Source organism: Cimex lectularius, unplaced genomic scaffold (genome assembly GCF_000648675.2).
Source record: "Cimex lectularius strain Harlan isolate CLEC.00 unplaced genomic scaffold, Clec_2.1 scaffold57, whole genome shotgun sequence".
NCBI lineage: Eukaryota > Metazoa > Arthropoda > Insecta > Hemiptera > Cimicidae > Cimex > Cimex lectularius.
Window position 1 is genome coordinate 709,705 of NW_019392642.1, and position 25,693 is coordinate 735,397.

The following is a 25,693-nucleotide window of genomic DNA, read 5'->3' on the forward strand; positions in this document are numbered from 1 at the left end:
TGAAGCATAATTTTATAGGAAGCAACGTAGAATGGGTGCAGGCTTTTCCCATTGGTACCATGTATACGGTGTATATAGGTTGTTTGATCATGGGGTTAGATGTAGGCCAAAATCCAAACAGGAGCATTACAGACATACGTTGGATTATAAAACTAAGAGAATTGCTGAACCTCCGGCATAAGACATGATCTCAGTCAACAGGACTGAGGTGTAAAGGAAAACATTTCATTTTGTTGCAGTATGCTTAAAAAACATTTTTTCTCACAGTCACAGCATTAACACTAATGGCACTAATGCCAGTGTTGCACCTGGAGGACCAAACCATGAGAAACCGCCAATGCCACAACTCAGTGCGAGGGGCAAGGAGGTCTCAAGGCCACTGTTGATTAAAAGTGATGTGGCAGATTCTAAGGGTGGGGATGTGTAGAGAGGGCTTCAGCAGTAGGGTTAGGATGAATCGAAATGTTGGTGTGAAACGTTTGGAATCAGGAGTCATCGTGGACAAAAGGAATGTTGTGGTCATTGTGGATAGTGAGGTTAGTGACTTATTAATGCACTTTGACAATTTGCTTTAGGACTTTTGATTGGAGTCCTGATGCGCTGGATGTTGGATGGCTTGGCAGAACCTACAGTATCACTCACTCTGTATGTTCGAAGTGGTTGCAGTAGTCTTGTATAAGGTTAGTTTAGTTTTGACGGTCAAGTCAGATTTTGGTACTAGAAATCTTCTGTTGAGTTGTTTTTTAAGTCTTGTATGGGGGATGTCAGTTTGCCATCTAGGTACAGTCCTAAGTATTTGACTTGAATGGAAGTCGCTATCTCTTTGTAGTTGATGTAAGTGAACTTCTAAACTGTTTTCTCAATGTGAACGTTCACTAAGTACAGTTTTCTTCATTCGGTTTTGTCCTCTTCTTTTTGCACCAGTCTTTGATAAGCTTAGGTGTTCTTGGGTGTTGGAGGTAGCTTAGACAGGATTCAAGGTTGAGGACAAAACTGCTGTATCGTCTGCATAGGTGGTGATGGTTTGGGATATGGGGGTAGGTCAGCATTGCAGATGTTATAAAGGATGGAATGAAGAATACTTCCTTGTGGTTAACTCATTCTGAAGAAGTGGTCTGTTAGATAGGATTAATGAATAAGAGTGGGTAGGAGGTGATCAAGTTTATGCATGCCCAGATGCGAGACCCTATCAAAAGCCTGTGCTACATTTAGAAACGCACCCAAGCAATACTCTTTATACTCTAGGCTTTCTAGAGAAAAGGAGATAGTGTCGACAACTAATCTTGTTAGATCGGGGAATGATGGGACGGAAGTCTAATCGATACGGAATGATTTTATGATTATCTAGGATGGTTGTTAAGCACTTTAATAGAAGTCTTTCAAGGATATTGGACATTGAATGAATAAATAAAAACTAAATTTAAATGGGATGTACTTATTAGTTTTAATAGTAGTAGAGATGCTATTTTGGTTTTTAATCGTCAAAAACTTGCTCTTCATAGTGAGACAAAGGCTTAGAGCAAGGTAAGTAATCATGGATTTAGGGTCAGAGCACATAACTGCCATACTATGGGCTATGTGGAAGGCCACTCTAATTACTTCTATACTCACAATCAGTGCTATGGTACAGTACAGCCATTTTGGAAAAGAACTAAGACGCTTAAAGAAATTAACCGAGGGGCACCTAAGGAAAGTACACTTGATTCCCTGGGACCTCAATTTTGAGGAAGAAGAATATTTAAGGATATCACATTGGTTTATTTATTTGTTAAGTTGATGAAGTAATTAGTTGTAGGATAAGCTAATGTAATCTTAAGTTAATCTTTTTGTTATTGCTTTACTAGCTTTATGATTTATGGAGTGATTTTTTCTTTACAGCTGGTCAGAAATCTGGTATTTCTGTATTTGGCAATTTTTTCCCGATTTATGTATTTATGACGAAGAGTGACGACGAAATTGTTTCTAGTCGGCAATTATCCAGAAGCTAATTGCTACTCGTGGCATTTACAATCTGGGTGGCTCAAATGTTAAAACTGGTATGGGGAATGTTACTCATAACCAAGGTTTTTGCCTCTGGTTGCGATTCAGCGGGGAAAAAATTAAATAAAATAATTAGAGGACAACATCTCGTAAGACATTTTCCAAGGCTCGTTAGAAATAATGTAACAAAATAATTTTATTATAAAGGATAATTATTATCAAATTCGATGTTACTTTTTTGTTTCCGTTTCTGGATCATCTTAATACATGCACTTATTCCGTATCTTAATTTTATTTCTGATCCTTAATTTATCTTTCTTTTTTTGTAAAAATAATCTGTTTAAGTAAATAAAATAATGTATATAATATACACTTACGGACAAAATAAACGCACCACCCTTAAATTTTAGTGTATTTCGGTTTTGTATACAAATAATAAGTTTGGTAGTAAAAATAAAACATTTAAAGAGAAAATGTTTATTACCCAATTCTAAAAAAAAACAATTATTTAGTAAAGAACGAAAAATAAATAAAAAAATGTATAAAAACTTTTTGTTCCCTTTAATGCCGATTATTTCCTTCTCTCCTCTTTCATCAAGAACAGCCGTTTCCAACTCTTCCTGGATGTAACGATATGGGTTTCGCCGTCGTACTCGTCGCTTAAGTTGGTCCCAAATGTGCTCGATTGGGTTCAGATCTGGACTTCAAGCTGGCCACATCAAGAACTCAATTCCAACTTCATTCAGGTAGTTAGCAACACAATACATGCTCTGGGGGCCGGGCATTATCCTGCGTTATTGTCCAAAAGGATTCGATTTCCTTCAGGCCTGGAAGAAGAAGGATTGAAGAAAATAACGTCAGGGTACCCGGTTTGTGGACCTCTTACAACACCTAAGAAAATGGCCAGGCTTCAATTAGCACGGGAACATGAGAATTGGACATTGGAAGATTGGGGACGAGTTCTCTTTACAGATGAGGTGAGATTTGGCCTCAAAACTTCATAAGGGCATAAATTAAATACATGATTTTAAACATTTTTTATGAATTAAAATACCCTCCAACACTCTCAACACACTTCTGCCTACGTGATGGCAACTTCTGTATCCCATTGAATATAATTTGGTGTCTTTATTATTAACAAATTCAGTAAACTCATTTTCTAACTACTTTTGATCATTTTTTTAAATAATAAAACGTTGACTAGGTGTCTCAAAAAATGGTGGGCGGGAGGTCAGGAGAATAGGAAGGATGAAGCAGAACCTCATAACCAAGATCCCACTGTTTTCGTGTGTGAGACATGGGGCCGAGCGGTGTCGTGTGACAGAACCGGCCTTTTCCAATTGACCCAAAGATGGCTTCGATAATGCCAATTTCTGGTGGATTGCTTCAGTTTGAGATCAATACATTTTTCGATTGTTTTACCAGGGTTCAAAAAGCCGTAGTACATCAGCCCAAATGAGGCCACCAAAGAGTCACCATCGCCTTTTTTTGATGAGTTGGGAATGTGGTGCTGCTTCTCCTTTGTCAAGCCACTTACCAGAACGTACGCTGTTATCGTAGAGAAACCACATTTCATCACAAGTACCAAGTCTATCCAGAAAAGATTCGTTTTTGTTTCGGCAAAGTTCGTTATGAAGGCAACACTTCATAACTATGACTATTTTTGCGATCATTTAATGCATGAGGAACCCGGCGTTTTTTCACGTTTCCTATTGCCTTAAGGTGTAAGCGGCGGTCGATTTGCTAACTGAAAGATTCTCTGCATGTTCTGGGACAGTCGTTCTGGGTTTTTATTCGTTCTGTTCGCAGATTCATCATCTGGATACGAAATCCTTCGAAGACCTTTGTCTTCAAGGCTCTTCTTCTATTCGAAATTTTTTAAACCATCTCTGAACTGCGCTCTCACTCACACTGCCGTCGCCCCAGATTTCGTTAATGTTTCTGGGCGTTTGGGCACCGTTCCGACCGAGTTTAAATTCGTAAAACGAAATCACGCGTTGACATCTTAGAAAAGATTATTATTCCCAAGTAACGAAATGGTACTGAGGTACAGACATTTTTGTTTGGGATTTGATAAAAAGTGTTGACATTCGTACAAAAGAATAATCCATTAAACGTAAACTGTTTATTTTATAGAGGGAGTTATAGAAAGAAAACATGAAAACCTGCAGTATTTTCAGGACAACCCAATTTTGGATGAAGTTGGTCTTTTTAAAGTAAGAGTGCACTACGGCGGATGCAGTGCTCAGTTGGGAAAAAGTTCTCCTTTCCAACATGACTGTACCTCGGTGGCTTGATTCTAAAGTTGGGTCGTGGGGTAGATTGTACTTCGTTGGGTAGCCTTCCTCGGTGAACCTGCCCCTGGACTTTCTGGAGGGGCGATCCTCGTGAGGATGGTGGGGGACCAGGCTCCCCGTTGTCCTCCAGTCGGACAGTCAATCCTCGTAGACCCTTTTAACAAAACCGATCTCGTGATTTAAATTTGTTTCTTCAGTCAGTGTCAATCCGTGCGTTTTGGAACCCAGCGGAGGTGCGAGTCCCATCATGGTCCTGCAAGAAACGACGGCGCCATCGGATTTCTACCTGATTTAAAAACAAAGTTAGTAACCCCAGATCATTGAACCTGCGTGAGAGCCATTACGCGAACTTTTGTCCTCAGGATGGAACTGGAGGAATGTCCTGCCATTCACCGTCCTCCACACAAGAATCCGCCTCTCTTTTATTTTCTCTAGACGAATTATACCATAACGGTATTTAAAAAAATAAAATTAATAAGTCGATCTGTTTTGCAACCGTGGCAAACAACTCGTTTATTTCAACTTTTTAAACTGACGATCTCTGCTTAATCTAAGCCTATTATCTAAGTCTTAATCTTAAATCTAAGTATCTAAGAGAATTTTATGACGGTTTTTTTAATGGGAATAATAGATTAAAATCCACGAACCCCTAAGTGGGAGAGAAAACGGTAACTTTTAGCTTTCTAGTCTCTTGCCCAACATATTATAAAGGAGAAAATGATACATGAAACATATTGTAAAATTATGCGATGCACTGCACAACATTCTTTCACGCAGAATTTCTTTTAAACGATTGTTCATTTTACAATACACCTTTTCATCTCGTTGAAGTGTTTTTATGAAGCGTTTAAATATAAAGATTATGAAGATGGATTATTTAAAGGGTTGCAAGCATCATTACAAGTTTTTTTTCCATTTAGGAAGAAGGAGGCGTACACACGTCCAACAAGTAGGCGAGATGAACGTCAACGATGGTCTTTTTTAATGACATACAAAGCCTGCCTTGAAATGTCAACTACTGCGATTTTTACACCGTTCAATCTTTTTTTTTTGTGCGCAATATTTGGTAAGCTGTGGCCAAATATACATTCCTAAGAGGGTCAATGGCGCACACGAACATACAACGCCAATGATAAGCGTTCAAAAAGCTCGGTTTTCAATGGTGTCGTTCTTGTGTAACCACTAGCCTTGAGGTTTAAATTACTCGAATTTCATCCGCTCTAATTGCAATGTGTCTTGCTTCCTTTTGATGTGATTTTACATTGATTACCTGCACATCCATCATCCCTTGACGTTTCTATTACGCACCTGAATACAACTTTCATATTTTAATTTCTAGTCGAAGGATAGCAATAGACATCGAAAAAACCTTATATTAGGTGTCCTAAGATAATCATTTGTGTGTTTTTGAATCCTTAATCAGAAACTTAAAATTCAAGATTCAAGAATGCATGGTAGAGTCCGCGGTCGTGGGTTCGATTCCCACCGTCGCCCATGGCCCTTTTTTTCACCCCTTTCCACCGACTATATATGATGAAATAATCAACGAAATCGTACTCTGGATAATCTGCAAGCTCATAAGGCCATTTTTTAAAAAACGAAAAACAAAAATAAAAAGATAGAATGCTGTTTAACAACACGAGAAAAGCTTGTTCGCACCATAAAAAAACCGCTACCGAATGCTGATTTTGTCATTATGCTGCCGCATGCATTAACACGAATTATTGTATATAACGTTTAAAAGCTTTGTTCAGTATGAATGTTTCGATAGATCGAAGCCAGGAAAACTTCGTGGGCATTTCTTATGGAACGTTTTTCACTTAACAGACGTGCAAAGTAAAAGAAACTATTAGGCATGCCGACTGGTTTCCAGCCGGAATCTACGAGGGTGTCCGAGTAGGAAGTCGTCGAGTGGGTGATGGTATAAAATGGTAGGAACGAGGGGATCGTCCTCTAGGTCAAATTTTGGCCCTGTGGGACATTTGTCAAAAATTACAAAAGTTCATAGTTGCTCTTGGTCATAGATGCTTAATGGTGTGCTATGAAGTCTCTCCAATTGATGTACAACAATAGGGAAAATTAGAAAAAAAAAGTTTAACATTTTATGAAACTATTTAACCAAAGTAATTATTTTTATGGAAAGAATGGCTCAGATGAAAAATTAGTGACACGAGCGGACTCGAACCCACGACCTTCGGCTTCATTAAAAATATAAAAGTAATTATTTTAGTTACGTAACGTTTCTTATTGTAAATATAACATGTGTATGTAATAGTCGATGTTCAGAGATTTTCACAAATTTTCACTTCATATCGCCCCGAGAACTGCTTGAAAAATGGCTGACGTTTGGTCTTTAATCCTTCGTCCTATCCTTATCGTCCAATCTACCTAGCAGGTACATCTTTCTTAACTGAGAACGGATTATAAAAAAAAGCTACAGAGTATATACATGTAAACTTTGAATGTAAAATATTAGGCACTAGAACTTTTCAATACGAGCGCATTTTTCTAAACTATTTTTAAAAAAGCAAAATAATTAAATAATTTTCTTCGTCTCTATTTTTAATATTTGATAATACGCTTGCGTCAAAATACCAAACGCCTTTTGCTACAAAATAAAGAGATAGAAAAGGGCTATTTACGCCCGAATTTTCGTCTGTTTGGTTTATGTGTCTATTTCAACATGAGAACTGAAATTAACAAAGTCATCTATATGTTATCAATGTAATGTGGAGTATTATAGATTAATTTTGCTGGAGCTTTAAGCTTTTTGAATTTACCTAAACATTCTTTGAGGTTTCATCGCAAAGAATTACAGACATTAAAAGAAATTTTATAGATGAATGCAAGTTGAGCTATCTGACGATTGAAAAAGTGTTCCCCAGGATGGTCAAACATTCACTCAGGACATTCAGATGACCAATCGAATTCTATTAAATCATCGTCATCAGGTTTTAAAATTGAATAACTGATATTTAGTAAGGCAAGGATATTAAACTCAAATTGATACGTTGTGCAACTTTTTTGTTATAGTCGATAAAAATTGATAAGTTCTTTGTTTTAACCGATTGAAAAATCTTTTTCATCATTCTTCTGCGGCTTCTTTTTGTTACTAGACGAGAACTGGTCCTTCACTTTCCTCATCGGCCTCACACGACCCAATTCCACGAGAGCTTGGGGATTCTCGGTCGTTGTTACCGTTAAGTTTATCACCGGACCCATTCCGATTTATGATCCTTTATCATTTCGGCTATATATTTGGAAACGTTTCTGTTTTTGGTAGAGAGGAAAAGGACGGAGGAGACTCCCGGGCTGAACAATCAACAATAAACTTACCAAGCACCTCTTTTATGATATCAATTAAATAAACTTTTTTTTAAAAAGAAAGAATTTTATTTCTCGTATCCTCTAAATTAAAAAAAAAACAAAAAAAAACTACAATATAATAAAAGAGACTTTTTTCAAAATTAGAGTTGCATTTTAACAACGTTTAGAAGGTTACTATTTTCTAATTAAATACTTTCTCTAGTAGACAAGTTTAAAAAAATCTTTAGTGAATATTTGTTAATGATAGCTTGTAAACGTGTATTTTTGATGAAACCGTACGATTGAAAACTTTCTCTCTTATTTTCTAGCCAAATTGATCAGTCAATTTGTTTAATTGATTAGTTAATTATTCATCTGTCGGAAACGATTTGATTACTATCAATTTTCATTATAATTTGTTATTATTTCAGTATATTTCAGGGTTTTTTCGATTCATTTGCAATTCTGTTTACCTTTTTCCAAACTTCGTTTTGAACCACGTATACAAGACAAAAAGACAAAAATAAATTTATTTGCTGAACTGGGATATATTATTCGGAGAAAAAATTTAATGATAATGTAGAACAAAATAATATAAAATGAACAGTCTGCTCTCATTGGGCTGGAATTGTGAGCTCACAAATAGTTTTATACATTACTAAAATAAACAAAAAACGGATTTATACAAATTAGTGTTAGCAGTATACATTCAATTTGACTATAGTCAGTTTATGTAATTTTTTAAATAATTATTTTATTAATATATTACTTTTAAAAATTTCTCTTCTTTAATTTTATATGTTACAAAAATTAAATTTATCATAAGAGGAAAATGAATTTATTCCAATTTTGTTTTGATGTTTGGGCCTTAGTCCTACATTGTTTACTTTATGAACAATAAATTTTATTAATCCATTTGTTCTTGTAGTGAAATTGAAGTCCGTAATAGGTAAAAGTTTATGCTTATAAATTCGAAGACATGAATACTTAATAATAATTCACTAGTTTCGTAGTCCGCTTGACCAATTAATATCTTACAATTAATTAAGGTTTTTAGTTGAGATAAAAAAGTCAATGGCACGAGCGGGATTCGAACCCACGATCTTCGGCTAGATACGCCGCTGCTCTAACATTTGAGCTATCGCGACCTCGATCCACTCGGACACTAACTTCCCATCTCAACCACACTTTTTGAATTTTTCCTTCTTTTTGCCGTTTGTCGCCGAGAATAGATTACTCGACATTTGAAAAATGGCAAAAAGGAGGGAAAATTCAAAAGGAGTGGTTGAGATGGGAAGTTAGTGCCCGAGTGTATCGAGGTCACGATAGCTCAAGTGGTAGAGCAGCGGCGTATCTAGCCGAAGATCGTAGGTTCGAATCCCGCTCGTGCCATTGACTTTTTTTCGTCTCACCTAAAAACCTTAATTAATTTCATGTTATTAATTGGTCAAACGGATTACGAAAAATAGTGAATTTAATTGATTAAAATGAAGTACACTTCAATAAAGTTCTCCGTGGTCATCTCATTTGTCGCCGAGAATCCAATCCGATTATACGACATTTGAAAAATGGCAAAAATGGCACTTTAAAATCAATGTTGAGTTGTACCTTTTATGTTATTTAGCAATATTTTTATTTTAGGAGTTTGAGTTGGGCACTCTCAACACGACACACAATAATGACACATCTACACTGAAAACAAACACTTTGAGCCCTGAAGATGATCTCAATAAAGATCGAAACGTTGGCACGATAAAGAAAAAGTTTTTCTAAAATCTACGTCACACCAGACCGCACCTCACGATCCTCACGATCTCCAAATAAGTTGGAGCAATAATTATTGGAGAAATTGTAGATTTTATGATACCACCCCAACTAGTATCCTGTACTTTATCAAGGATTGTGCTAATTCTGAAATCAACAGACTTCATTAAAGGAGAATATTTCTTAAAATTTCAAATTTATAAAATAATTTTCTAAACTCTTTTACCAAATCATCAATATGAAACTTTTGAAGTTAAATTTATTGTCAAAAATTATCCCAAATATTTAAGTTGTTTAGAAAACGGTGTTATAGGGCGATTGCAATTAATTTTACCCAAGAATGTAAGACTATATTTTCATTTAAGTTGTTTTGATTTGAGAGACTAGATTTAATGATTAGTTTTAAGAAAAGTAAGAAATTACTATCTCACCCAGTTTTAATTAATATTATTTCATCATTAGTATTTTTTATTATAACATCATATTTCTTGCCAAAAAAACGTATAACTGTATCATCAGCGAATCCCATTATTTTACCAGAAAGTTTTAGTTTAAGTAAATGGTTAATGTAAATTACAAATAGTACAAGGCATAAAACACTTCCCTGTGGAACACGGCAATTAATATAACTGGGATCTACTGGAATCGATAAAACCTGCCTTTCTTTTAATTTTTGAGATTATCACTCATTCGTTTCGTACTTATGGCTTAACGGTATTTTAACGAAAAATCAACCATCCCCATCACGAATGGTGAATTTTATGTATATGCTTCCGAGATTTAAGTTGGAATTTTCATTTTGGCCGCTGTCCTCATAAATTTAAATGAAAAGTCTTTGGAAAAACTAATTTAATCTATGAAATAAGAAAAGTGAAAATTTGGACTGATTACATCTCGCTTTCTTGAAAAGAAAATCCAAAAAAATGAATACACCCGTTAAACAATACGCTGTAATAAATCAGGTAATTAGTGTTTTAGATTTTTGTCTTTGAGTGTACTTGCGTACAGGATATTTTCCTTGACATGGCCATTGGTAAACATATGGCTACCACAGGAATGACTTTCTCATCCATTATCGACTGCTTATTCGTCATACCGTTTGGTTATTGTTGATGAATTGAATTGTTTAAAAATTGCCATCCCTCAAATTCGACGTACAGTCCCATCGGTTGTTTCATATGGTTCTTACAACCTTGCATTACTGTCGTCTCATTTTCAAGGTAGGCTACTCCTTCGCTCGGTCAGTACTTACAGCCAATCGAATGAATAAATAAACAGTTTTGAAATCGAATTGCAAACGATCGACGATTTAATAATCCGATGACAAATCCAATTTTATTATTTATGCTGTAGTTTCAACATTTAAGGGTTCGTCGATGAATTTGAGATAATTGAACTGTTCGCAAGTTTTGAGTAAATGGAGTTGATGCTTATATCAAATTGGTTTTAAAAATTACACATTTTCCAGGCTAAAATGAAGTGGGATATCCTGTCAATTGAATATAAGCCACAAATGACAGTTTTATTTTTAGATTGTGAATGCATTTATCCTTGAATTCCGCTTTTTCCAATACTTCCTCCTTTGTTCAAATAAGACTTTTCATCGCGGATTTTGTGATCCGATAAGTGTACAAGAGTAGAGACATGCATGCTGTAGGTTAATTATTTATTGTACAGTTATTTACGGAGTTTTCGAACATTATTGCGATCTTTTTTATAGAATATAATGCGCGGTTAAATAGTGTCGTCAGGCTGGAAATGGTTTACGGATTCCTTATCGTCCTACGCCCGTTGTCTATCAGGCAAGGACGTTTGCCCGGAGGGGTCGCTGCATTCCAACCGGGCTGAAACCCGATCTACACGTCAAATATCACCACTCTTGACATTTCACAACCGCTACGAAATCGGTGAATTCCAAAATCCTGAAGAGTGAACATTTGAAAACTAACGTAGACGTAATAATTAATATAATTTCTAAATATACGGAATGTCGGCATCCGCCCAAACTGGTTGTTGTTTTCAAGAAGGTCTAGCCTTACGTACTCAATATGTCTGCCGTCATAAAAATATTAAAAATGCATCTCAGATTCACTTAATTATCTAGATAATCTATTATATTTCGTGGTCCGTTTGACCAAATAACTTAATTCAATAAATTAATCTTTATTGTATTATATTTATGTAAGGTATTGGGTGAAATGAAAAAGTTTAGGGTCACGAGCGAGATTCGAACCCACGACCTTCAGTTCAATACGCTGCTGCTCTAACCACTTGATGTCACGATAGCTCAAGCCGAAAGTCGTAGGTTCGAATCTCGCTCGTGACAATAACTTTTTTATTTCAACCAATACCTTAAATAAAGATTAATTTATTGAAATAAGTTATCTAGATAATGTTCTCTTGGATATTATGAGGGCTGTGGTGAAAGAAAATATTTTTAATTTTAAATCTTAAATCTTTCGGTACTTTATTGTACCTTCTTCAGGGCTCTAGAAAAGGATATATTATACATTTTAATTTTGGCTAATTTAACATCAAATATATATAAGAACATGACACACATTTTTGTACTTACTGATTTTTAGTCAGAAGTGTATAAACTTAAATTCTTTTATTTTTATAACTATTCAGAAACCGTGAGATGCGGTCTGGTATGATGTAGGTTTCATAAAAACATTTTCTTTATACTGCCAACGTTTCGATATTTACTGAGATCATCTTCAGAGCCTGGGATTTACAAACATTGTTTACATTTAACAAATACATGTAGGATGTGGAAAAAAGTGAATTTATACAATGCAAAATATATTTTTTTTATATTCAACCTACATCACACCAGACCGCATCTCACGATTTCTGAATAATCATCGATTAACAGTAATCACCACATATTTTTTATAACCTTTTCAACTATTAAATTCACCAGTTTTCGTGGTCCGCTTGATCAGTTAATATCTTTCAATTAATTAAGGTTTGAAAAATGGCAAAAAGGAGGGAAAATTCGAAAGGTGGGTTGAAATGGGGAGTTAGTGGCCGAGAGGATCGAAGTCTCGTTAGCTCAAGTGTTAGAGCAGGGGTGTATTTAGCCGAAGTTCGTGGGTTCGAATCCCGCTCGTCACACTGACTTTTTTATCTCAGCTAAAAACCTTAATTAACTTTTCAACTATGAAATGACTAGAGTCTAGTGAAAAGGTTTTCAGTGTCAACATGAAAATAAAAGAATTTATGTAATAAATTCTGTCTAAAAATCAGTAAGTACAAAAATGTGTCATGTTCTTATATATATAATGTTAAATTGGCCATAAGTTGGTCGATGAATCTACAAAACATTAATTATCTAGAATAACAATTAAAAAATGTGAGTTTTCTACTGGGGGTCTGCAGGGCGAAGAACCTCGCTGTTTTGGACCGACTCTGTTTAGTGGCGGTCTGTGCATTAAAAAAATTCTTCCCTGTCATATATGAACGTATATTTTTGGGAAAAATAATTCACTAAGAATATCCTCAGTTTTTCAATATTCGACCTACGAAGTTTTCAGTAAAACGTAGCAATTGCTAAAAGATATAAAAATGCAGTACATGTGTTAACCTAAAAGTTTTTTTTCAAAATTTCAAATCCATATTAGATAGAAAGAAAATAATTTCCGGTTAACATTTTGAATATATATTTTTATTTTCCTTTAAACCAAGATGTCTACACTTGAAAGAAATTGCAGCAACGACAGTCAATAACTTAATACTTCTTAAGAGAAGGTCGATCTACTGAACTAAGGAACTACGGAAGTACACTAAACCAGGAGGCTGCAGTGTTTGGGGGACAAAAACCAACACTTCCTAGTCTCCTTTCATCATCATCATTAAACAATTGATAAGAAAATTTACACATCTATTTTCAATAACAACCAGGTTAACAATTACAAATAGTCTCATGCATTGACTAATGATTGTCTCTTTTACAATGTATAAATCAACATTACATCTTAGCCCTGAAGAAGGGCAAACACGGGTCGAAATCCTGGTGATTGATATATCTCAGATGACTGACCACAACCCTGACGCACTAATACATCTTCAATAAACACTGATGATGGCGAAACGAGGATAGGTAGACCAGGATGATCGGTAACGACCAAATTACAGGACCACACAGGGAAATCTCACAATGAAGAAGAAACAAAACATTTATTTTTAATATTCAGATTAAATATACAAATTTTTTTTTCAAAAGGAAAAATTTGTGTCATAGGCGGGATTCGAACCCACGATCTTCGGATCAATACTCCGATGTCAGTATATAATTAATTTGAATTTATTTTGAATGCAAAGATGTTTCATTTTTCATTTTTAACGTTCATCTCCAGAGTTGACTCACATTCATTAGAAATTCAACGATACATTCTTTTACAGCAAAAAAATATAATGCATAAAGTGGTTTAACAAAAGAATTTCACAATAAACAGTCAATAATTAGGTTTCATTATAGCATTATTTCTATATCTTAAAGCTTGCTTGACAAATTGAAATAGGCTATACCAATTTTTCCCATTTAGATATGTCATTTATTTTCGGTAGTTCAGTTTGTCCTTAATAAACCATTTAATGCTGAGCTCTCAGTTTCAGTACTGGGCATGTCCCTATTTACATTGTTGTTAAGACCCAACAATTCAACTCTCGATTTTAAAATTATTGATGTTTTTTTCCCTTGTTGGGATAGTCTTATTATATTATTTCTTTTAATATTACACCGTTATTAAATCACCCTTAAGTATAATAAATCTCCAAGATAACCCTCAAATGGCCAACCACTTAAATTACTGTAAATGAATAAAAATTGTAATGATTATAGCACACGTAACGAAACGAACCGTTCAACAGCGATGACACCTCAACAAACCAATAATCTAATAAAACTATCTCAGCCCTGAAGAAGGGCAAATATGGGTCGAAAGGTTGGTGGTTGAAATATCTCATGACTGACCACGATCCTATCCGTCATCAATAAACACTAAATAAGGCGCAATACCGAAACGCGTTTGAATAACTCAAAAACCCAGAGTGGAGACAGACCCAGCATGTGACCCTGTCCCGGTTCAGCATGAGTTCACAGACCCGCAGACCGAAACCCATCATCAACTCAATCCAATAACAAAACTTCCCAATATGGAACGAGAAATAAGGGAAATACGGTTGCAAGGGTTAATAATATCTATGGCTAGCTTAATATTTTATTTAATTAGTCTTTAAATAAATAAAAAAATAACGAGTGATCTCAGATTTGGGTGGTGGTGATCAACTATATTTGAAAAATTTATAAATAATTTTTTAAAAAACTTTTTAGGCTTTTATTTCTCTCCTTGGTTTGTCATTTTTTAAAAGATTTTTGTTATTTTTAAGACAATTAATTCTCAAAGATTTTTTCCTACCGAGAAAGAGAAGTATGTACCATGTAAACTGGTCATACATATTCCATGCTGGGAGAGTGATACTTTTTTAAGATTGGAAATTACCAAATTGATTATATTTAGTCTATTGACCAAATTACTTACTTTCAATTAATTAATCTTTTTATGTAAGGTTTTTGGTTGAAATGAAAAAGCTAGTGGCACGAGTGGGATTCGAACCCATGACCTTCGGCTAAATACGCCGCTGGTCTAAACACTTGTGCTTTCGTGACTTCGATCCACTCGGACACCAACTCCCCATCTCAACCTACTACCTTTCGCGTTTTCCCTCCTTTTTGCCATTTTTCAAATGTCGTGTAATCTGGATTCGATTCTCGGCGACATATGAAGTGGCCACGGAGAGCTGTTAGTGAAGCTATACTTCGTTTTACTTACTAAATTCAATATATTTAGTGGTCTATTGACCAAATTACTACTTTCAATTAATTAAACTTTTTATGAAAGGTTGAAATGAAAAAATAGGTTGAAAGGAGGGAAAACTCGAAAAGTTGTAAGTTAAGATGGGGAGCTGGTGTCCGAGTAGATCGAAGCCTCGATAGCTCAAGTCGTAGACAGTGGCGCATTTAGTCGAACGTCGTGGGTTCGAATCCCGCTCGTTACACTGGCTTTTTCATTCCAGCCAAAAACCTTACATCAATGTAATTACGCTCAGTGTACTTGTGTGTGAATTTGGACGCCGTCGTTTAACCGACGCGACGTCGCGTAAATCGGATGTAAATTCATACACGGGTTAATCGATCGATGTTGGAACGTTTCGAGTCGGATTTATAACTTGATTACACGAAGCGTGACTCCGTGGATTGTTAGTTACCGTTAGATCGTCTTCGGTTGATACAATGGCCGATGTAACACATTGTCTACACAGGTTTTTATTTTTATAACTATTTTTAATTTGTCATTTCTTGTTCCATACAAACATGGCAAAAAAAAGGTCAAATGTTTTAAAATAATAAAACCAGATAAAAGACTTAAAAGATAATTAAACTTAAATTTGTTCTGATAAATAGAAAAATGTTTTGTTTGTTTCAATAAAAAAAATTCTTTTCGCAACTCTAGTAAATGAATTTTCGAACGGTTTCGAGCGAATTCGGTTTTTTCTCTTTTCTTTTCTTCTTCTTCAGTTCTTCAGAGTATTGAGCCTGTATTTTGGCCGTTTCCAATCGCCCTGGTGTGACGACAGCACAGACCACGTTGATCAAAAAATGACCAAACTAGTTCGATTTCTTTTTAGTTTAACTTCTTATGTTTTATACACGCGATTTTATCCCCATGTCTGCAAACACCCAAAGACCAGTCAGCGTAGGAAGCCTGACGAAGGACTTTCTCCTAACCCAAGGAAAGAGAAACCAGTCCGGAAAAGAGATGGCCAACAAAATATACAGGATATCATAATAAATATGGTCCGATGACAGAAAATATCTTGGAGTAGTTGTGAAGACTCAAAATGGTTTGGTATTTTAATAAATCGGTTTTAAATAAAGTTTTTAAATTGCACCAGCAATGGGTCACTTTTAAAAGGCGATTTACTTTTTTTTGTTTAGATTTTTATCTAGTTTAAGTTTTAACTTTTGCACTTTTGCAGTTGTTTTTACATTGTGAGATTTTAGAAATAGGTGTTCTATGTTCAATTTTTTTTTTAATGGCTCTATGTACTATGCATATTAGCCAATGCCAGACAATATATTATGCGCATTCGTATTGGGGGGGAAGGGTATCGTGAAAAAAGGGCCAGAGGCGACGGCAGGAATTGAACCCACGACTGCGGGGTCTACGAGCCGAGAGACTAAATTTTAATTTAGACCCAAACTATTTATACAAAAGTAGATATAGTGAAATCCTAAATAAATTAATCAACCTAGAGAATAAAGATCATAAAGAAAGGTATTTCGAACAAATAAGGCAAGGTATCATTTCTGTTATAAAGATATTTGTATAAATTTAGTCAGTGCATTCCAATATAAAAGTGATGCAAATGGATTGCTATTTATGTCAATAATTTTAAAATCAAGAGGTGAATTGTTGGGCGTTAATAACAAGGTAAATAGAGAGGAAAGAAAGAGTCGTGCTTTATGCAACACAGGAGAGGTGGAAAATATACACAAATCACTTATGGTGACATGCACAACACTGAAACTGAAAGAGCTCAGATTAAATGGTTTATTAAGGACAATCTGAACTATTAGAAATATTTGTCGTACCTAAATGCGAAAAATTGATATACTCTATTTCAATTAGACATGCAAGATTTAAGATATAGAAACAATTCTGTAATGAAATTTAATTATTGATTGTATATTATGTTTTGTAAAATTTTTTTTAAACCACTTTAAACATTATATAATAAAAGTAAAATTGGAAAAAATTGTTATACTGTTGTAGCTATTTATTTATTTAATTATTTTACGGTTTTAGTAATATAATATAATAATTTATTTATCGCATTTCTTTGCTTTAACTGAATGTATCGTTGTATTTCTAATTATCTTGAGTCAACTCGAAAGATGCACATTAGTTCATGCCTAAAAGAAATATGATAAAAAAGAAAAAAATGGTTCTTTTCCTTTTTCTACTTAGTGAGAGTTTTTTTCTATGTGGTCTGCGGGGTGGATAACATGTGATTTGTTCGTTACCGATCATGCTGGTCCACTTATCCTCTTTGTTTTGGTCTGTCAGACGCGTTTCAGCATTTCGCCATCATTACACCCTCTCTAAAGCACAAGCTGGATTCGTGTAGGCCTCCGGGTCGGCAGTGGAAAGCGGGTGTTGCATCAGAGGTACACGAGGGTTAGAATACCAGATCCTGTCTGCATAGACGGGGGAGGGTGCATAACCATCTGAACTACGGGGTAGAAGAAAATGTTCCAAGTCTAAACCCTGGTACATGGCAATGGATTCATAGTGGCTTAGTGGTGAAGCTCCTGGCGAGGACTTAATGTGAACCTGTTGCTCGGGGGTGCCGTTATCGGTTTCCTTCCGAGGGCAGTGTTCCTCTACGGGGTGGTTAGACATTCCAGTTTAAAAAAACCGCGGCCGGAGCAGTTCTGGACGTTCTTACGCTGGAGGAGCCCCAATACTCTGGCAGATAGTCGCCTTCTGTTTCTCGGGATCTCGGCGGGACGTCCCAGGCTGATGCATTTCAGCCACTTGGGGTTAACCTTTCCGAGCGGCACACGGTCTCGTGCTTAATGCAGACCCCTTAACTCGGAATGGACAAGCGGAGAGTGAGGTCCGTCTCGGCCCCTCGGGGGCTTCTACATTTAAACTTGCGGCTGTAACGACGCATCCATTCGCGAGCGCAGGTGCGTCATCTCTCATCTTGAGAATCAAAACTCCGGTAGGGCCGAAAGGCTAGGTACGGAAGTTAAAGATCCTCATCTAGCCTTTTAAGAGCTAACAAGTACATACGGGAACCTAATTTCGCCATCATCAATATTTATTAAGGTTGGATTAGTCCATCAGGGTTGTGGTCAGTCATCTGAGATATATCAATCACCAGGATTTCGACCCGTATTTGACCTTCTTCAGGGCTAAGATGTAATGTTGATTTATAAATTATAATAGAGACAATCATTAGTTAGTCTATAGATAGTCTGTAGATCTTAGTCAACAGATAAGACTATGAGTAGTTATCGAAAGTAGTGTAAATTTTCTTATAAATTGATTAATGATGATGGTGATAGGAGACTAGGAAGTGGAGGTTTTTGTTCCCCAAGCACTGCAGCCTTCTGGCTTAGTGTACTTTCCTTGGTCCTTATTTCAATAGTCAATTGACCTTCTCTCAAGAATTACTAGGTCATTGACTGTCGTTGCTACAATTCCTTTCCTTGGGTTTTCTTTGTTCTTGTTACGCCTCCATTGAGCGGTTTCTACCTCCTTATACATAACCTACAAATGTGATCATGATTGAATCTGACTAATGATGTTCTAAGGAAAGCCAAATACTGACCTAAAAGCTTGGTAATGGATATATGTATCTCTGACCACAACCAACACTACCCATCCAAATAAAAAGTTTGCTAGTCAATACTATCGAGGTAATCTTCATTGTTCGGTCACAGCTATTATAAACAGACCAGGATGATCGGTAACGAGCAATTTATGTAATATTATTTTTACCCCGTCTTATGTTTTTTCATTGATCAAATTTATACATTGCAAAACAAAAAAATTATATACTTTGTTTTTTAACTTTTTTTTTTACCCTTTCCACCATCCCGCCGTAACTGAGGAAGACCCCATACCGGCGGACAAACGCTTTAGCTTAATCGAATTTGTATATCTAAGGGATTTCAAATAAATGGGATAAAAATACCTCCCAACGATCTTTCCTTCAGGCCAGACCGCTGGTCGGTTTTTGAAGGGACCATATTTTCATTTTAGAACCTAAAAACAAAAGGTCTCCCCTTGCACATTTACTTTCCCTTGGTTTTATTTTCTATGTATTTATATTATCTAAAATTTTCTTACTAAGAAGAGGAAAACAGCCAGGAAACCTAAACCTAAACCTATGTTTAATTATGCAATAAATAAATAAGTAACGGTAATAAAACTCTAACAATAATAACAATATTTAGGACTTAATAATTAGAATAAATAGGGACTTGTTCTTTTAAGCGTATTTGAGGCAAAGTCTTTTAGTGCTCCAAAGATTTGATATCACAGACTAGCTTTTGGAGATTAGGCGGCCATTCTGCTGAGGTGATGGTCTTTCGCAAACGTTCTATTTCTGCCTTGAATTTGATACAGCTGAAGAGTTTATGTTCGGCGTCTTCTTCAGTGCTGCAAACGGAGCATAAAGGGCTTTCTCTTTTCTTATATTTATGAAGATAGCTTGCGAAGTTTCCATGTCCTGATAGCATTTGGGTGGTCCAGTAGTCGGGGTGTAGCCATTTTGCTTTTTGTCTTTTTTCAACGCTTGGGAAAAATTTGGATGTTAGCCGACCTTTATTGCTATTTGTCCATCTTTCTTGCCATGATGCCCTTGTCATTTTTCCCAAGCGACTTTTGCCTCCTTCCCCGTTTTTCTTCGGAACCAGTCTATTTCTCCTTGGCTTGCTTCTATATCAATAGCCTCATTTTTCTTTTAACTGTTTTTTAACTGTTGTTTTTCTTATTTATACTCTACTAGAAGAGTCTTTTCTTTACATAATAACCTCCGTTCAGCTTATGGTTAAAATCTTTGTGTAACCTGTTAGTCATACACATAAACATAAAACAGCAAACAAGGTAGTTTATAATTAATCACTTTTTGTAAATTGATCAAACTTGTCTTTCTTAGTCCTGTTTTTTTTTCTAGTGTGATTTAAGTATGATAAAATATTAATGAAAAAAATGAAAAAATCAAAGAGAAAGTGTAACCCTTGTTTTGCTGGTAAGCACACTAAGATACTTTGTTATAATTCAATGCCACTGCAGATTAAAATAATATAAAGTTCAATCTTTTTGAACACAAGAAATATTTTGTATTGTTTTCAAACGATCTGCTTATTTTCCTGATGTTAACGTAGTACATATATAATATATATTGCATATTTAAGTTGAAACACATTGTTGTAATAATCCTTAATTTTCATTGTTAATTTGAGCAAATAAATCATCGTTGTATGTTATTTTGAAAGTATATGAGTTCTACTGAATTATGTACGATCTTTAGAGACTTCCTTCCTGTCGGGCATTGAAGTCAGAAGCTCCTCATTCGTGCTTTCCCACCGTTGAAATCTTTCATATTCTCGAACCCATAGCACATCGCCACGCCAAAGTAGGTCCAGTTAAAATTGAGATGGAAGACAAACAATAATGGAGTAACATTAAGAAACCTTTTTTTCATAATAATTGAACAGCATGCAAAATCACTCTGCAAAACTTCTTAAAACAAAATAATTGTCACTGCCAGAACTTGTTGCGCCCATGTTATTTAGTTTGAATAGTATTAGTCTTCCCATTATCATACATCTTAACAAAATATGTAACAGTTTGGTTCTTTGCATTCAACCTTTCTTCCAAAAAAGGTTAACTGTACGAACAATACACGAGTGATTTGAAGTAACACTTCAAACCAAGTTTCTAATTTGCTCATTGTCCTCTGTGAAGCAATAAAGGGTGTCTTTCATGCTTTCGTCGTGTGATCTCAGTGATATCAGTGGGTCGAACTGTAGGCCGTCACCGTTACGTCGCGACCCCGTGGAAGGGGTTGGCATCGGGCTCTGCTGCAACTCATTCGTTTTCTCATGATTAATAACTCGCACCGACTCCAGCTACTAGCCCTTCTGAAAATGTCGGCAACACCCGCAGCTACTGGAATTCACGATAGCACATCCTATAATTATACAAATTAAATAATACACCGTCTGTATAGACACTACGTCCCTCGAACCCGGTGCTAGATGTGATTCTAAATTATCTTTTAAAATTGTTTTAATATAGTAATCTAACGAGTTAACAACACCGTAATACTGCAAATGTACTGATTAATTTATTAATGCAAATGTAATAAAATTTTTAATAGCAATTTACATTTATAAACGAAGCCAAGTCGTGAATTAACCCCCGTGCTGAAAAAAAGTTTATAATTTAAAATATAGTTTTGGTGTTAATTAAACACTATTCTCGAATACTGAAATTAAAAAAAATAAAATGTTTAAGTGTATCTATCTCATAGGCCATAGCGCTTTTTCTGAAGGCCCAGGTATGTAGTAGGAGTAGGCAAAACATATTCATGAGAAAATATAATTTTAATTATATTTTAAAGGTTTTACTGGATAATAAAAAATACATATTGGTTCATCGTTTCCCTTATATTCTCTGTGCTGAACTTCTGTAAATCTGTTCGTGTAAGATATTCTTATTTGAAACACCGTCTTCTTTAAACTGCTACACACTAACTATTGTAAAAGAAGAAACGGCAACGCACTACCTCGCAGAGTGTGATAGGTATGCTAGGTCTAGATTTGAAATCTTTGAAGGAGAGGACATCACCAAATCACTCCCCGAGATAAAATGGTCCAAAATCTTGGGGTTTGTGAACAAGTCCAAGAGGTTTATGCAGGACACATGAGCCGACCAAGTCCCGGACCTTTTAGGGATGGGGTACGAGTCTACCCAGGCATTTAACCCCTCGGGTCTTGGTCGCCCACCCTGCATAATATATATATATATATATATATATATATATATAAACTATTGTCAAATTATTTAATTTTTAAAAACAGTTTTGATGTTTTTTAGCAACACTTATCTAGTTTTTCATTGGATTTACCTAATCGCTCACAGTGATTACCCTCGATTTCACCAGGAAAAAGTCGTTCTTTTTTATGTAGATTAGCAGGGAGTTCTATTATAACCCCCGAAGTTAAAATAGTACTTAAAAATATAATAAAATAATTTAATCATTGTATCACTAACACTACTTTATTTAAAAAAGGTAGAATGAAAACAATACAACAACATACAAATCTATGGTTTCAGAACGTGTACAAATATATTTTAGCTTAAAAATGAGTAAAGATACAAAATGAAACAAAATTATGGAAAACAGGTTTAGTGATTTGTATAAGCTCAAATCTGGGCAGCATGTACGTATACACGCGTGTACTGAGTTGAGGTTATCACTTTTCGCAGTCCAATCGCAATCCCAGCTTTTGTAATTTATAATAAATCTGTTTGAAAGATAATCCGCCTTGGGTGTTGGTAGACCGTCGTGTTATCCGTCCAGCTGCCATTTTGGGATCCAGGGATTATCGACAGCTATGTCATTTCAGCCCCCAACACAATCAGTTACTAAAACCAAACCCATTCACTCTCACTATTCTTAAATATTCCTATTTAAATACAGTTCACTCAGTTAGGGTAGTGGAGAAATCGATATTGCTCCATCACCCTTCTAGAACTAATCGAATTGCGAGTCCATGATGTACTCAATACTCCACTATAGGCTCTCTCACACTAATCACTCACGCCAATAAATACATTCACATTCAACACACGCTAGGCGCACAAAACTATCAGTCTATATAATATTATCCAAACAATCGAAATAAGGGGCCCAGATACTACTTTGCTCAAGCACGAATCTCTTATAGGGTGGCAGTCCTACAAGCTCTCTCTATGGAGCCATGGAGTTTTACCCTCAATCAGGTCCGTCAAATCGTGCAATCTTTCTCTGAATGCCGGAAACATACCCGGGCTTGGTCCAAAAAAATTTCATGTAGCCTCGCCTGGCTTATCCTTAATCGAGTGAGGATGACCTGATGATCCTCCGAGGGCCACCTATCGACAGTGTTCTTGAAACGTGAGAGCTTTGCAACCGATCTGGCCCACCTGCCACTTTCTTTTAATAATGTTTTTGTTGCATTTTTAGCGGTGGTTAAAGTCCGGAGGTTGGGACGACCCCAGGTTCCCAGTGTACATTATAAATCTTTCGTGCGTAAAAATAGCAAGACAAAAATAGTTGTGAAGAAACCAAAGAACACTGCTAAGGAAATGAACTTATGGACATAAAAAAAACTAATTCATCCACAATTCGAATTTTTCGAGAAAACATCGCATCTTCAAACATTAGGCATTTTCGTAACTTTAAACGTGAAGTTCGTGAAAATATTTTGAAGTGTAACTTCCAAACGAATACACATTACAATCAATCTTCGTAATAAATTTATAGAATTTAAGCTTAATTATAATTTGAATAAGATAAAAACGATTAACTTAGTTAACTTAACATTTTTTGTTTTTCTTAAAATCCACGGTTTGTAGCAATTATTATCCAAAAGGTTGAAAAATCCCAAGTTATCCGTGGTTAAAATATTTTGTCTATTGCATGGCGTTTCGGGCTTACGGTCCATCATCAGAACCTAAACATGGAAAACCTCATGGTTCAATTGCCATCCGAAGATACACACATAAGTAATTTACAAAAAATAAATGTTTATTTATATTACTTATGTGTGTATCTTCGGATGGCAATTGTACCATGAGGTTTTCCATGTTTACGTTCTGATGATGCCGTAAGCCCGAACGTCCATGTAATAGACAAAATAAATAAAATATTTCAACCACGGATAACTTGGGATTTTTCAACCTTTTGGATAATAACTTAATATTTTTGTCTTTAGTAATTGATGTTATTTGAAATAATATAAATTCATGTTATAATTGTTGAGAGCAGGTTGTACATTAATTAAACTAACTATATTTGTTAATTTAGAAAGGGTTTTAGAAAACGAAACAGGATTTTTGATTACGTTTCATAGATTTATAAGTAGGACTTTGGATCTGCTCAGAAGAGGAACACTTATTTCAAAAGTTGACTATCCAATCCAGTTTTTAAAACCTTGATGAGATTGAATGCGATGTAAAAACAATGGTATAAGGATATTTGAATTTATCAATTTCCGATTCATGGGAGCCCGTTAGAGTTCCGAATTGTGTGGTCCGTTCAAACCAGAGAGATAACTGGAGTTTCAATAGGGAGAGCTCCTCTGACAATGGGCACCGACCTCGGGGGCTCCATTGTTTCAAAGACATATCTGTTATTAGCCACAATTTGTACCTGGGGGCCGATGGCTATCTCACCTCTGGATCTGCTCCAGGTTGGCATCCTTGCGCAACTAACTAAACTATACATTATCATTATCGGATTCACCGCGAGCTAAACGGCTCTCCCTCTTCTCACCCTATCTCACTCAGGTCGGCTGTCCTTTACTTTTGAATATTTCTATCCCTACCGCTTCGTTTTCCTATTTAATCAAGATTTAACAGAATTGCCGATTTAATCAGACCGTTTCGATACGGATCGAATTACCAAGGTAATCCGAATAATAATTCTTTTTATCGGAGTAGAATAATTTTTAAAAATAAGTTATCGACGTTTTAGATAGATTTGATCGTTATTTCATTTAGACGACCTATTCGCGCATCCCTTTTTCTTCTGAACATTATCGATTATTCTTGTTTTATAAGGAAAAAAATAACTTTAAAAAAATTAAAACTGAATTCAACAAAATTAATATTTATTCTCGAGCAGTAAGAGAGACGAAAACGAGCCCAGTTCAGTATAGACCTGTATTTAACACATTCCTCTCCATTCCGGAGGCTATTCGTCGGAAAATTTTAGTGCTGTCTCGAACCGTGACTGATCCTCAAGGGAGTCCAGCCCCTGCATGAAGGAATGCGATGGGAACAATAAGAAAGTATGAGGCCGACTCCTATAGGTAAAACTACACGGACGAAACCCGTGATCTACCTGTTTTCCCTTTCGTGTACAGAATAATTTTACATAATACTCTCGAGAATATGTAAATAAATGGTTTGTTTTCTAGACGGTCTTAGATAGGACAAGCGTCAAAGTGAATTATTTTCAACCAATGATAACAATTAAAAAATAAAAATAAGGAAAATCAAGGGTTAAATTTTGTTTTTATCAGATTTTTGGCGTAAATATGTGTGTGTGTAACAGTTGACTGTAAAAGGAAATGACTAATTAAAACTAAATAAATCTAAGAGGAAAAAATAATTGCTCAATTTCTGTCCGAGGGGTAGTACTTAATATTTAAAATATTTTTTAAAGCTAGTATAGATAACACTCTAAGGCTAACATTTTAAATCTTAAATTAAGTGTCATATTCACATATTTTTTGGTTTGTTTAGAAAACATTTACTATATTATTAATTATGACGCGTACGTGATGTACATACAGGGTGAATTGCTACTCGTGCTACAAACTTCTCCAGTAGATTCTTCACCCTAAAATGAACAAAAAAGTTCATATTGTCCATGGTCCGATTCTCAACCATTTCAGAGTAATTTCGCTTTTTATCGATTTTGAAAGATATCACGTCCTGGCGTCGGAAAATCGTGATATCTTTTAATCTAAACATTTCTCTGAAAAT

At 35.5% G+C, this 25,693-nt stretch overlaps 1 protein-coding gene across 1 annotated transcript in view; it reads left to right on the plus strand.

The window, feature by feature from the left end:
• The first annotated feature begins 4,370 nt into the window (after positions 1-4,370).
• LOC106661995 (F-box/LRR-repeat protein 7-like) overlaps positions 4,371-25,693 on the plus strand; it is a 67,086-nt gene continuing 45,763 nt past the window's right edge. Inside the window, exon 1 of the mRNA XM_024229928.1 lies at positions 4,371-4,579. The gene's annotated coding sequence lies outside the window, so the exon portion shown is untranslated. The remainder of the gene's footprint in view (positions 4,580-25,693) is intronic.